The 10,455-nt window shown below is 32.0% G+C and overlaps 2 non-coding genes across 2 annotated transcripts; both read left to right on the top strand.

Moving 5' to 3' along the window:
* Nucleotides 1-1,285: 1,285 nt before the first annotated feature.
* Nucleotides 1,286-1,358, top strand: Trnar-ccu (transfer RNA arginine (anticodon CCU)). The gene has a single exon. It is a non-coding gene; the product is annotated as a tRNA-Arg (tRNA).
* A 6,837-nt stretch (nt 1,359-8,195) lies between these two features.
* Trnar-ccu (transfer RNA arginine (anticodon CCU)) lies at nt 8,196-8,268 on the top strand. Its single transcript has one exon. It is a non-coding gene; the product is annotated as a tRNA-Arg (tRNA).
* Nucleotides 8,269-10,455: the final 2,187 nt, after the last annotated feature.

Genomic DNA, 10,455 nt, shown 5'->3' with positions numbered 1-10,455 from the left:
GGACCATCAGATCACGACCAGAGTTTGCTCTGATAACACCAGTGTTGATTGATCCCATAATGAGAACTATAATTGTCCAGTCGAGCTAAATTAAACATCTTTACATACGTTGATTGAATAAAACTCAAGAACGCACATAGGTACTAATTCTAAAATTTAAAACTAACCTTAAAGTTACTTTTATAAAATAACTAAAAGCAAAATGTAAGATTAATTCAACAAAGTTCATTTATATATATATATATGTAACTTTTCACCTTCGCACAATTCAGGTTATTTAATGTTGTAATTATTTTATATGTTTTGACACAAAGATTTGTCTCTTTTAGTAAGATATATGGCTGTTTTACATATATGACATATATGAAGGCTAAAAGTATATTGTCTATCTCTCACAAAACTTATAAATAAACATTCACGTAAAGTACAAGCACATTGTTTCCATCCCCAAAAAATAGTTGTAAAAATTATTCCAAGAATTATCTGATTGTAATCGTTCCAGAATTGTCATTATCTAGCATGAATGTCTGTAATATTTATTACATTAGCTTTAAAGTGAATCCTTTACATTTCTGAGATGATTCTCTTACGTAACAACCCCAGACGTAATTGTCTGTAGATATATGTATGAGTCAATTAGTGCACACCGATTTAAGAATAATTCATCCATAAAATTCAAGTTCTGTAAACAAGTTTTACATTGAAATTGTATTCGATATTTAATCATTAAAAATTATATTCTGACAATAATACTTAAGATTGACGATACTTGACCATTAATTTATTACTGTATACATACTTAGGTAATTTATATGTGAAAACTTACCCCATGTTAGAAACTTACTGGGTTAAAGGAAGAACGCCAAGACAATTTTAAATTTGATCCAACAAAACATTGCTTGAGATTGTTTAAAGTTATAAAGTTTTATTCACCAAATTCGAGGGTTGTGTTCATTGAACAGCGCCCTTCCTTGTTGATATTGTTTTTTTTTTCATTTTCAGGGTGTCGTTGCCTTATCCTCCAGACTGGGGAAGGTCTTGTATATATACGCATTTCTACTATCATTTTTACACACAGAGTTAAACTAAATAACATTAAAATATTATCAAACGCAACAAGAAAATGTCTATATAATGAAAATGACAAAACCCGAAATTTTAAAACAAAAAATATATTCATATCAAAGGTTAAAGGCAAAGTTGATATTTTTGTCATTCATTTTTTGAATGTTTATGATACATATGTTACAACAAGTTTAGGCTGTTGTAACATAAGAAAGTAAGAGCCTCCGTGGCCTAATGGATAAGGCATCGGCCTCCTAAGCCGGGGATTGCGGGTTCGAGTCCCGCCGGAGGTTCTCTTTAATCTTTTTGACACATATCGTTCCACTTTTCCGACACTGTAGAAAGAGGGTTTTGTACGATGGTATCTTGCATATTGGCGATAACTGAAATATAAATTAATGCAAACATAATATCTCCATAACATCTTCTGATAAATATTTATTGTTGATTTTTTATAGAATAAGGGTATTTTATATGTTTTGTTTTCCCGAAGATAATTGTAACTCGATTTTAATGTTTCTCAAACATCCGATGACCTTGAATTATAAGACTGTTTAGAATATTGGCAGGAATTTTCCTTCATCTTTCAATGCCATTTTCATCTGTTAACTTATCGGAGACATTACTATCAATAAATTAATGTTATAAAGGGAAATTATGATAGACAAGATCAACAAGGAAAGGCGGCATTCAATGAACGCAACCCCAACACGACACAGCAACAAGAACCAGCGGCAAGGAGCCCAGAATGACCCCAAACAAAAATTGGACAGGGCGCAAGGCAGAGAACGGGCAGGATAATCACCTAAATGATACTTATAGGAAACAAAAGTAACCGACAAGGAAATTAAAGAAAACAAGTAATTAAATAATTAGCCCACAAAAGTAAAAGGGCACACGAAAAAGGGACTGAAGTTTCGGGAAGGGAGGGGCAAATTAAGAAAAAACTAGGGGCAAAAGGGAAGATATCTACCGTAGACGAGAAAACAACAAGGGATACACACAAAAGTGTCACCAGAACATTATAAAACAACAAAAACATACATCTGAGGAACACAGGGGGCGCCGCCTTGGAACGGGCAGCAGCATAAGCAGTGCTGGGGAGTTTAAACCGGTTAATAGTGCACCAAACCTCACTCTTAGCCCCACCATGTTCCTTTAAATACGAGACATTTTAAATAAAATGAATCCCCGCCAAGCGAAATTCTAACAGTTGCTATGGTTACAAAAGATGAAATAAGTAAAACACAGAAATGATCATGTAGAAACATATAAAGGTAAATCCAAGACCATAACAGAGGTACTCAATGTCTTAAAGGAAAACAAAGCAACAAGAAAATCACCTACAAGACAGAAGACAGATGAAGCAAGACAGAAGACAAACAATAAGACTATTCAGTCCCAAAAGGGCTTTAAGAATTTTCCATCATAAAATATCTCACTTGGTCCATCAGGGAAAGCGTAGCTTCCGACTGTAAACGGGTCGAACATTATGCACTGTCTGGCTGTACATGTACGTTAATCAACGTTACAGCCAGACAGTAAACTTTACAACAGATTTATCAAATTACTCAACGAACGTAAATAAATTGCAATTATTCTTAAGGAAACATTTCCCGAGAGAATGTTTGTAAGGATAATAAAATTATGGCTTAAGGTGACAACAGACACTTTCCGTGGTACTCACATAAATGTCATTTAAACCAACTTATTTTAGTAATAATTGTTATTTATTTAATCTTTGTGCATTAAATGTCGCTGATCATCATAAAAAATAACAAATTTGAAAAAAATGCCTTTGTAAATGATTGATTTTTAATAAAAATCCTTAAATTTTAAATCGTCATATCAAAGTCATTTTTTATTTTTTTTTGTTATCAAGCTTTTGGAAAATAAACATACTTATAATATCTGGGGAACCGTGTCTCAATTTTTTTCTATCTTTTCTCAAAAAAATATTACGTAACGTCAAACAATTTATGCGACTTTTTACACCATACATATTACGTAATTAAAGATAATTAAGTCGCTGATTGAGCAAACAAAAATCCCTGACACGGTTCCCTCCGTAAATGAATTCCCTTTCATGTGCTTTAAACCGCATGTTAATTGCTTTATTATTAAAAAAGTTATGCCGATTCAAAGTTAGTCCGACCCGCATCAAACGAAGTGTCATAAATCGGCTGTTCTCTCTCGGACCCCTACGTTTCACGCTAAATAATTGCATAATACACAAATATCGCACCAGAGAGGGTCACATGCAGGTTGCGGTAACATACTCTAACAACATTTTATGACCAAGTGACACCTGACCAATTAAAAAGTTGCTGATTAATATCAGTTTATAACAGAAATTTCTTCAAATCTTAACGTGATTTACTGTATCGGTCGCACATGCCACGTGACTTTCGGTAAAAATTGAGGCACTCGGTGGGGGGAAATGGAACGTATTTGCGCACCGCTAGCGGGGTATTTAATTGTTTCACTTTTGAAGTTTATTATTATTATCATCAGCATTATTATTATATTATACCAGTGTCACTCTGTCTGTGTATTCGTGTATGAAATTCCGTTAAAATATAAATTAAAATAACAAAAACGGAGTTTCTGACGGTATTTGAAAGGCCATGGTAGATGTACAAATGAGAACGGGATATTATATATTTTTTCCTCCAAATTGATATAAATGCTTCCCATATTTTAATAGGAATAAAAAGTATCACTCGATCATTATGATCTGACCTTCTTGACTTCTATTATCATGAAAATCATCTATGCACGGTATAGATATCCAGTTTCTACTGGGATATACAATAAATTCCATACTTTGTCCCAGGTTTATTAGAACTGTGTTCGATTTACTGGCGAACAATTTATTCAAAGCATTCACTGATAATATATATTGATATCTTTTTTATTGATTCATAGAGAAATAATCATCCTTAAACAATCTAAAATGGTTTAGACATTTGTCAGGGACACCTTACCACAAGTCATATAGGCGTTCACATAAAAAATGTTGTCTGTTTTTGTTGTTGTTTTACTTGACATTGTTAGGAAAACGAGGTTGAATGTAAAGCAAGCCGTTGAATCCGTACAAAAGTCCATAAACTCAATGTAATATCTATCAGATAAACGGGACAGACAAATTATTTTCACACATTATGGATATTTTAGTAACTATATTTTTAATCAACCCCGTGGTCGTGCGATTTGCCGCTATGCTTGATTATTTATGTTTCATACATTATGTTACGTACATTGGCCGACAATTTCTTATTTTATAAAAAATGCCAACTAAAAGGTAGACGATATTCATTAAAGATGTACGGTATTTGTACGATACATGAATTACGAGTAGTATGGACCAGTATGGACCGGTAATTCACGGATATATGGAACTACCGATTTCCCTCATTGATGCCTCAACAGGGGGCGGAGCGTTATCGATAATTGACAGGTTACGCGAATAGCAGATAAAAATGGTACAGGTACCGTTTTAAAACGTTTAAAAACACATTTTTTGGACTAACTGCTTCCAAAATTAAATCACGAATGTGTTCAGAAAAGGTTGATAAATCTACTAAGCAAAAAATCTCATTTTAGGTATTTTCAGTGATAATTGACTCCGTTGTCACCTTAAAAATCACTTCCTTAAAGAATGTTTTCAATAATGACAAAGTCTTTCAAGAGAAACTTTCATAAGTCTGAGATACATTATAAATAATTAGGACAGGAAGACATAAAGAATCGAAACACTATTAGTGCAGAATATTTCCACATTATTTAATTAGCGCATATCCTGTCTTACGACAGAATACGAAGTAAGAATAATTATTTTCTCTCAAGTTATAAACTTTGATCAACAGTTCACTATTTGATGTTAAATGAATTATATTTGCTGATATGGAGTGTAAATCACATTGTCACTGCCATTTGGTTGCACCATTCAATGATAAATGTCATTCTAAGAATGTTATAACGTAATAAATGTTACTTTTGCGACAGGTAAATATCTAAATGACGGAATTTACAACAGACCGTAAACATTTAAAATAGTGACTGAACTGCAAAGCAAATAATCCTTTTGTCAAAATTCCAAAACAATCTAATTGCTGAAGTTTAGGATTGCTGATGGTCTATTAAGATAATTGCATAAAATATTGCTTATATTTGCGGAAAGCGTGGCCAGGTCGTATGGTGACTGTCAGCCCAAGCACAATTGTAGGAACACGACCATGTTTTCACCTAATATGAAACCAGTACTGAAAGATTAAAGGAAGAGGTTTAAAGTTGTTCAATCGAGCTAAATAAATATGATTACACATACTCGAATTAACAATTGAAGAAGACAAAGAACTGAAGAAGAAATATCGTCCTAGTTTTCAATATAATGAAAGATGTCTTCCTCTTGGTCGCAAACACTGACATTTTTATTCAATATTTCGAGGCATGGCTGTATCTTTTTATTTTATCTTTTGGTGACATTTTATTTCAAAAACGCCCAAACTACAATGTGTGGAAAGGTAGCTTTAAATGAATGTTAAACATGAAAGTAACTTTTATTATATGAGTAGTAGTAAAATTATTTCAACAAAGTTTATCTAAACACATATAATAATTTTAATGTTGTAATTATTATATTCTTTAACACTAAGATAAGTCTACTTTCTATTTTAGTAAGATATATATGTTAATTACTTCTGACCGTTCCAAAGCGATACCCTTCTTTATAACTTCACATGTTTTGTTACATGTTTGAATATTTGTACGTTTTGTGATATTTCATCTTGTTAGAGGGGGTCCTCGGTAATGTTCTTATTCCCGTATCGGTCCCTTTTAGTTCTTATCATTTTTATAATTATCTGTCCTAACCCTCCTTTAACCACCCTTGTATCCTCTCCAGGTTTTTATTCGGTGCCTTCTGAATGATGCCCTGCTGTTTTGGCTGATTGTGTAGGGGCCTGACTCCTGTAAATGTTGCCTTTGCCTTGTTGATTTCTGATCTCATTTTTGTTGTACATATATACAAGTTATAATGACATCTAAAGACTGCACATGAATTTCATCCCTCATGAAACTTACAAAACAAACATTCTTCATAAAGTAACAAGCACATTGTTTCCTTCCGCAAAAATAGTTGTTACAAATATAACAAAAATTATCTGACTGTAATCGTTCCAGTATTATCATTAGCTTTAAAGAAAATCCTTTGCATTTCTGAGATGATTCTCTAACGCTCCAAAGCCCAATGCCCTGTAGACATATGTATACGTCAATGAGTGCACACGGAGTTAAGGGTTATTTATGCATACATTTCTAGTAATACACATTTTACTTTCGTTGATTGTATTTGATATCAAATCATTGAAAAACAAAAAAATATGTGCAATAAATTATTGTAGAATTGTGTTACATTTCACTCCATTTAACGCACTGGCAGACACCAGCCAATACATACATAACTGGTAGCTATTTAAGAGGAGGGAACGGCAAAATATTCAAAGAATTATCAGATGTTGTGTTTCATGTCTTTGGGGAAAATAAGCAATAAAAGGGTGGTCTACATAAAAACAACTGAATCTCTATCATTCAGTAAAAGAACCTACAGGCAAAGGGATAGTACAGCGATGAACTGTTTACAGTACTAAAATTTCTTCATGAATGCTTTTTTTTAATCTTTTATGTATTAATATCGCATTTGTAATAAAATAACTTCTAAATAAATTACATTTGGTAAAAGAATTTATAAAAATAAATTCTTAAATCGTGTATTAAATATTAAAGTAGGCTTAAAATGTTTGATAGCATGTTTTAAGCTATAAATCTCAAAATAAAAATGTGATTTTAAAGGATTTTGAGGAACCCGTAAATTTATTTAAGAAACGTGTCTGCAGAAATAGATAAAAAGGAAATCTTATAGATCGATGAAAAAATGAAAATGTAGCGTCAACTGGATTGACTGAAGAATTTGTAAAATGATTTATATTTCTTTCGATACTTTTTATCCCCTTCCCTTTATGTACTATACTATACAAGTTACAAAGAATGAAGCATATTCAGTTTATTCCTTTTTTTTCTAAAGTTATTGTTTCAAATAAGAAAACAATGCTTTTTTCATTTTGAATTATTTAGATTTCTTAAAATAACTTATGTAATTTAGTTGAAACAATATATTTGTAATATTTTCATTTACATAATACATAAAATGAATAATACATATCGTTTGACTTACTCTAGCTTTCATAAGTCACAGGGTAAAATAATAACCAACTCCTGGCACAGGTTCATCAAATTAAATGAAATCTATATGAAGAAATAAAAAGCCTAAAAACATAAATACTAAATTATAATACAAGCTAATTATAGAATACATAAAATACAACAATGTTTTTGACAAGAGTAAAACCCAAAACATGTGTTACAAAAATAAAAGCGAACCACAATTTTTTAGAGCAAACGTGTGTGTCATCTTGGCGATAACATTATACAAACAGCGAATTACTAAATCTGTGACTGAATTAAAACCTGTTATATCTAGACTCATTTGACTTGTCAGTTGATAAACAAATGTGAGCAATTCTGCTTTGCGACTTTGACTGCACAATCAGCAGTCCTACATCTAAATATTTCATCCTTCAGGAATTATATTGCCTTGGCATTTTGATAAATCCTTAAAAATTTTATTCTGTCCGTGCTCTGCCTTGTGCCCTGCCCTACTTTGGTTTTGGGTGCTCTTGAGCTCCGTGCCGTTTGTTACTGGGTCGTGTTGGGGTAGCGGTTAGTGAACACTGCCTTTCCTTGTTGATCTTGTTCACCATATTTAAAAGGGGGATTGCCTTATCTACCAGACTGGGGCAAGGTCTTATTTATACATGTATATACTGTTTTTATTATCATTTTTACACAGAGAGTTAAACTGAAAAGCATAAAAAAGTACATTGTATTTTCAAACACGACAAGTAAATGCATAAATAGTGAAAATAACAAAACCCAAATTATTTGTTATATGATTCAATGGCGAAACAAATACTATTCATGAGAAAGGTTAAATGCAGATTCGATTTGAGCGAACGTCGATGATAATTATGTTACAACAAGTTACGTCAGTTAAAAATATGAACGTAATAGCCTCCGTGGCCTAATGGATAAGGCATCGGCCTCCTAAGCCGGGGATTGCGGGTTCGAGTCCCGCCGGAGGTTGTCTTTTATTCTATTTTATCAAATATCAGTTCCGCTTTTTCCTACACTGTATAAAAGGTATGGCAAAACCGTATCTTACATACAGTATTGGCGATACCTAAAATATAAATTACACTTTTGATATATTCTTATTGTTAAATTATTATATATAACAATGGTATTTTATATGCATTTGTTTCGAAGACAACTCGAACTTGATGTTTCTCAAACATCTGATGGCATTGCATGATTAGATTGCTTTAAATATGGGCAGGAATTTTCTTTCATTCTTTCAATTCCCTTTTCATCAGACAACTCGTCGGATTCTCAAAAATGTAAAAACTTGATCTTGATCCTACTATTGTCCCTGGTCTGACAGACAGTCATCAAACAACCTGGCCACGCTCTCCTCAAGTATATGCAATATTATAATGCAATTATCTTAACAAACCATCAGCAATCCTAAACTTCAGCAATTAGATTGTTTTGGAATTTTGTCAAAAGGGTTATTTGTTTTGCAGTTCAACCCTATTTTCAATGCCTACGTTCTGTTGTAAATTTCGTCCTTTAGATATTTGCCTGTCACATTTAGTAACATTTTTGACGTTATGACATTCTTAGAAATGACATTTATCATTGAATGTTGCAACCAAATGATATTTATTTTCATACAGTGGCCTTAAAATATGTTTAATAAGATATACACTCCATCTCAACAAATGTTATTTATTTAACACTTCATAGTGTATTAAGTTTATTCCGATCAATTGTTACGTCTATTCCTTTCGTAAGCCAGGATATGCATTATTAAAGATAATATTGAAACTTTCTGAACTTATAGTGTATCTTATCTTTATGTCTCCCTTTCCTCATTATTCATTTAATGTATTTCGGAATTGCGAAGGATCGATTCTCTTAAAAACCTAGATTTCTATTGTCATTGAAAAAGTGTTTCTGTTGGAATGATTGCAATATAACTTTGACATAAATATTCCTTGAATAATTCGTGAAATATGTTGTCAAACTCACAGTCTAGCCGTAAATAGCAATGTTGATTAGTACGTATGTGTATTTATAAGTTTGCATGAGTGATAAAAATCTCAGCGTAGGCTAAAACAATGTCTAAGACATCGAATGTACTACAAACATAGTTGTTATTTATAGAAACATTTTCTGTGGTAAGACATATCTTATGTCATATCTACATTATCTGTAATAATCATTTGTGGGGAAAAGATTATATGATATGCAAATAGTTCTTTTATTGTGCTATACTTTTTACGTTGATGTTTTGTACATGTAATTAGATTCCATGCTTTATAAACGTATGTTGCAAAAAGAAAAGGTGACTACATTTTTATAAGCATAGTATGTGTTATCTTGACGTTGGGCTTAAAATAATAACATTGTACAAACAGCGAATTACTACTGAGTATGTGAGTGAATTCTAAACAGCTATATCTGAAGTCATTAGACTTGTCAGTTGATAAACAAATGTGAGCAGTTCTGCTTTGCGACTTTGACTGCACAATCAGCAAATTTACATCTGAATATTTCTTCCTTCAGGAATTATATTGCCGTGGATTTTTTTCTATTTTGCATTGTAATTTAGGTATCAATGCCTTGGGGTCTTTCTTTGTCAATACGGATAACATAAATAATTCCAGAACAATAAATAAATAATAGATAATCGTACTGTAAATAAATCGCAATTATAATTAACAAATGTCTGACTTATTAAACAACATTCATTGAAGAAAAAAAAATGAAGGCATTTCACATATTATTTCTTTTAACTCCTGGCTCATTACTTGATTAATTGACCACACTCGAGTTTAATTCTTTGTGTGGTTTACCATCCTAACACCCTGAGTAATTTCAATAAGAGCCAAATCCAAAGTTACATTTAAATAGGAGAGCTGCTCTATTAAAGCATCTTGACTGTGCCATCCAATAAAAAATATCAATGTTAAAAGTGGTAAAAAATAAATGATTTAGTATAACACTCACATGAAATCATGAAATGAAATCATATGTTGGCCAAAGAACCCAGTAGATTTATCTTAACCAAATAGTGATTTTAACCCTCAATTAGTAAACAAAATTTCATTTGAATGGAAAGCAAACTGGGACAAAGCTGTATTTAACAAACTTATGATCAACACTTTCCTTGATAAATCATTATCTCTATCTCATGTTGACATATCG

Source organism: Ruditapes philippinarum, unplaced genomic scaffold (assembly GCF_026571515.1).
Source record: "Ruditapes philippinarum isolate M1 unplaced genomic scaffold, ASM2657151v2 ctg105_1_1_1_1, whole genome shotgun sequence".
Lineage (NCBI taxonomy): Eukaryota > Metazoa > Mollusca > Bivalvia > Venerida > Veneridae > Ruditapes > Ruditapes philippinarum.
Note: the sequence above shows the minus strand (reverse complement) of the source record. Positions and strands in the feature narration are given on the sequence as shown.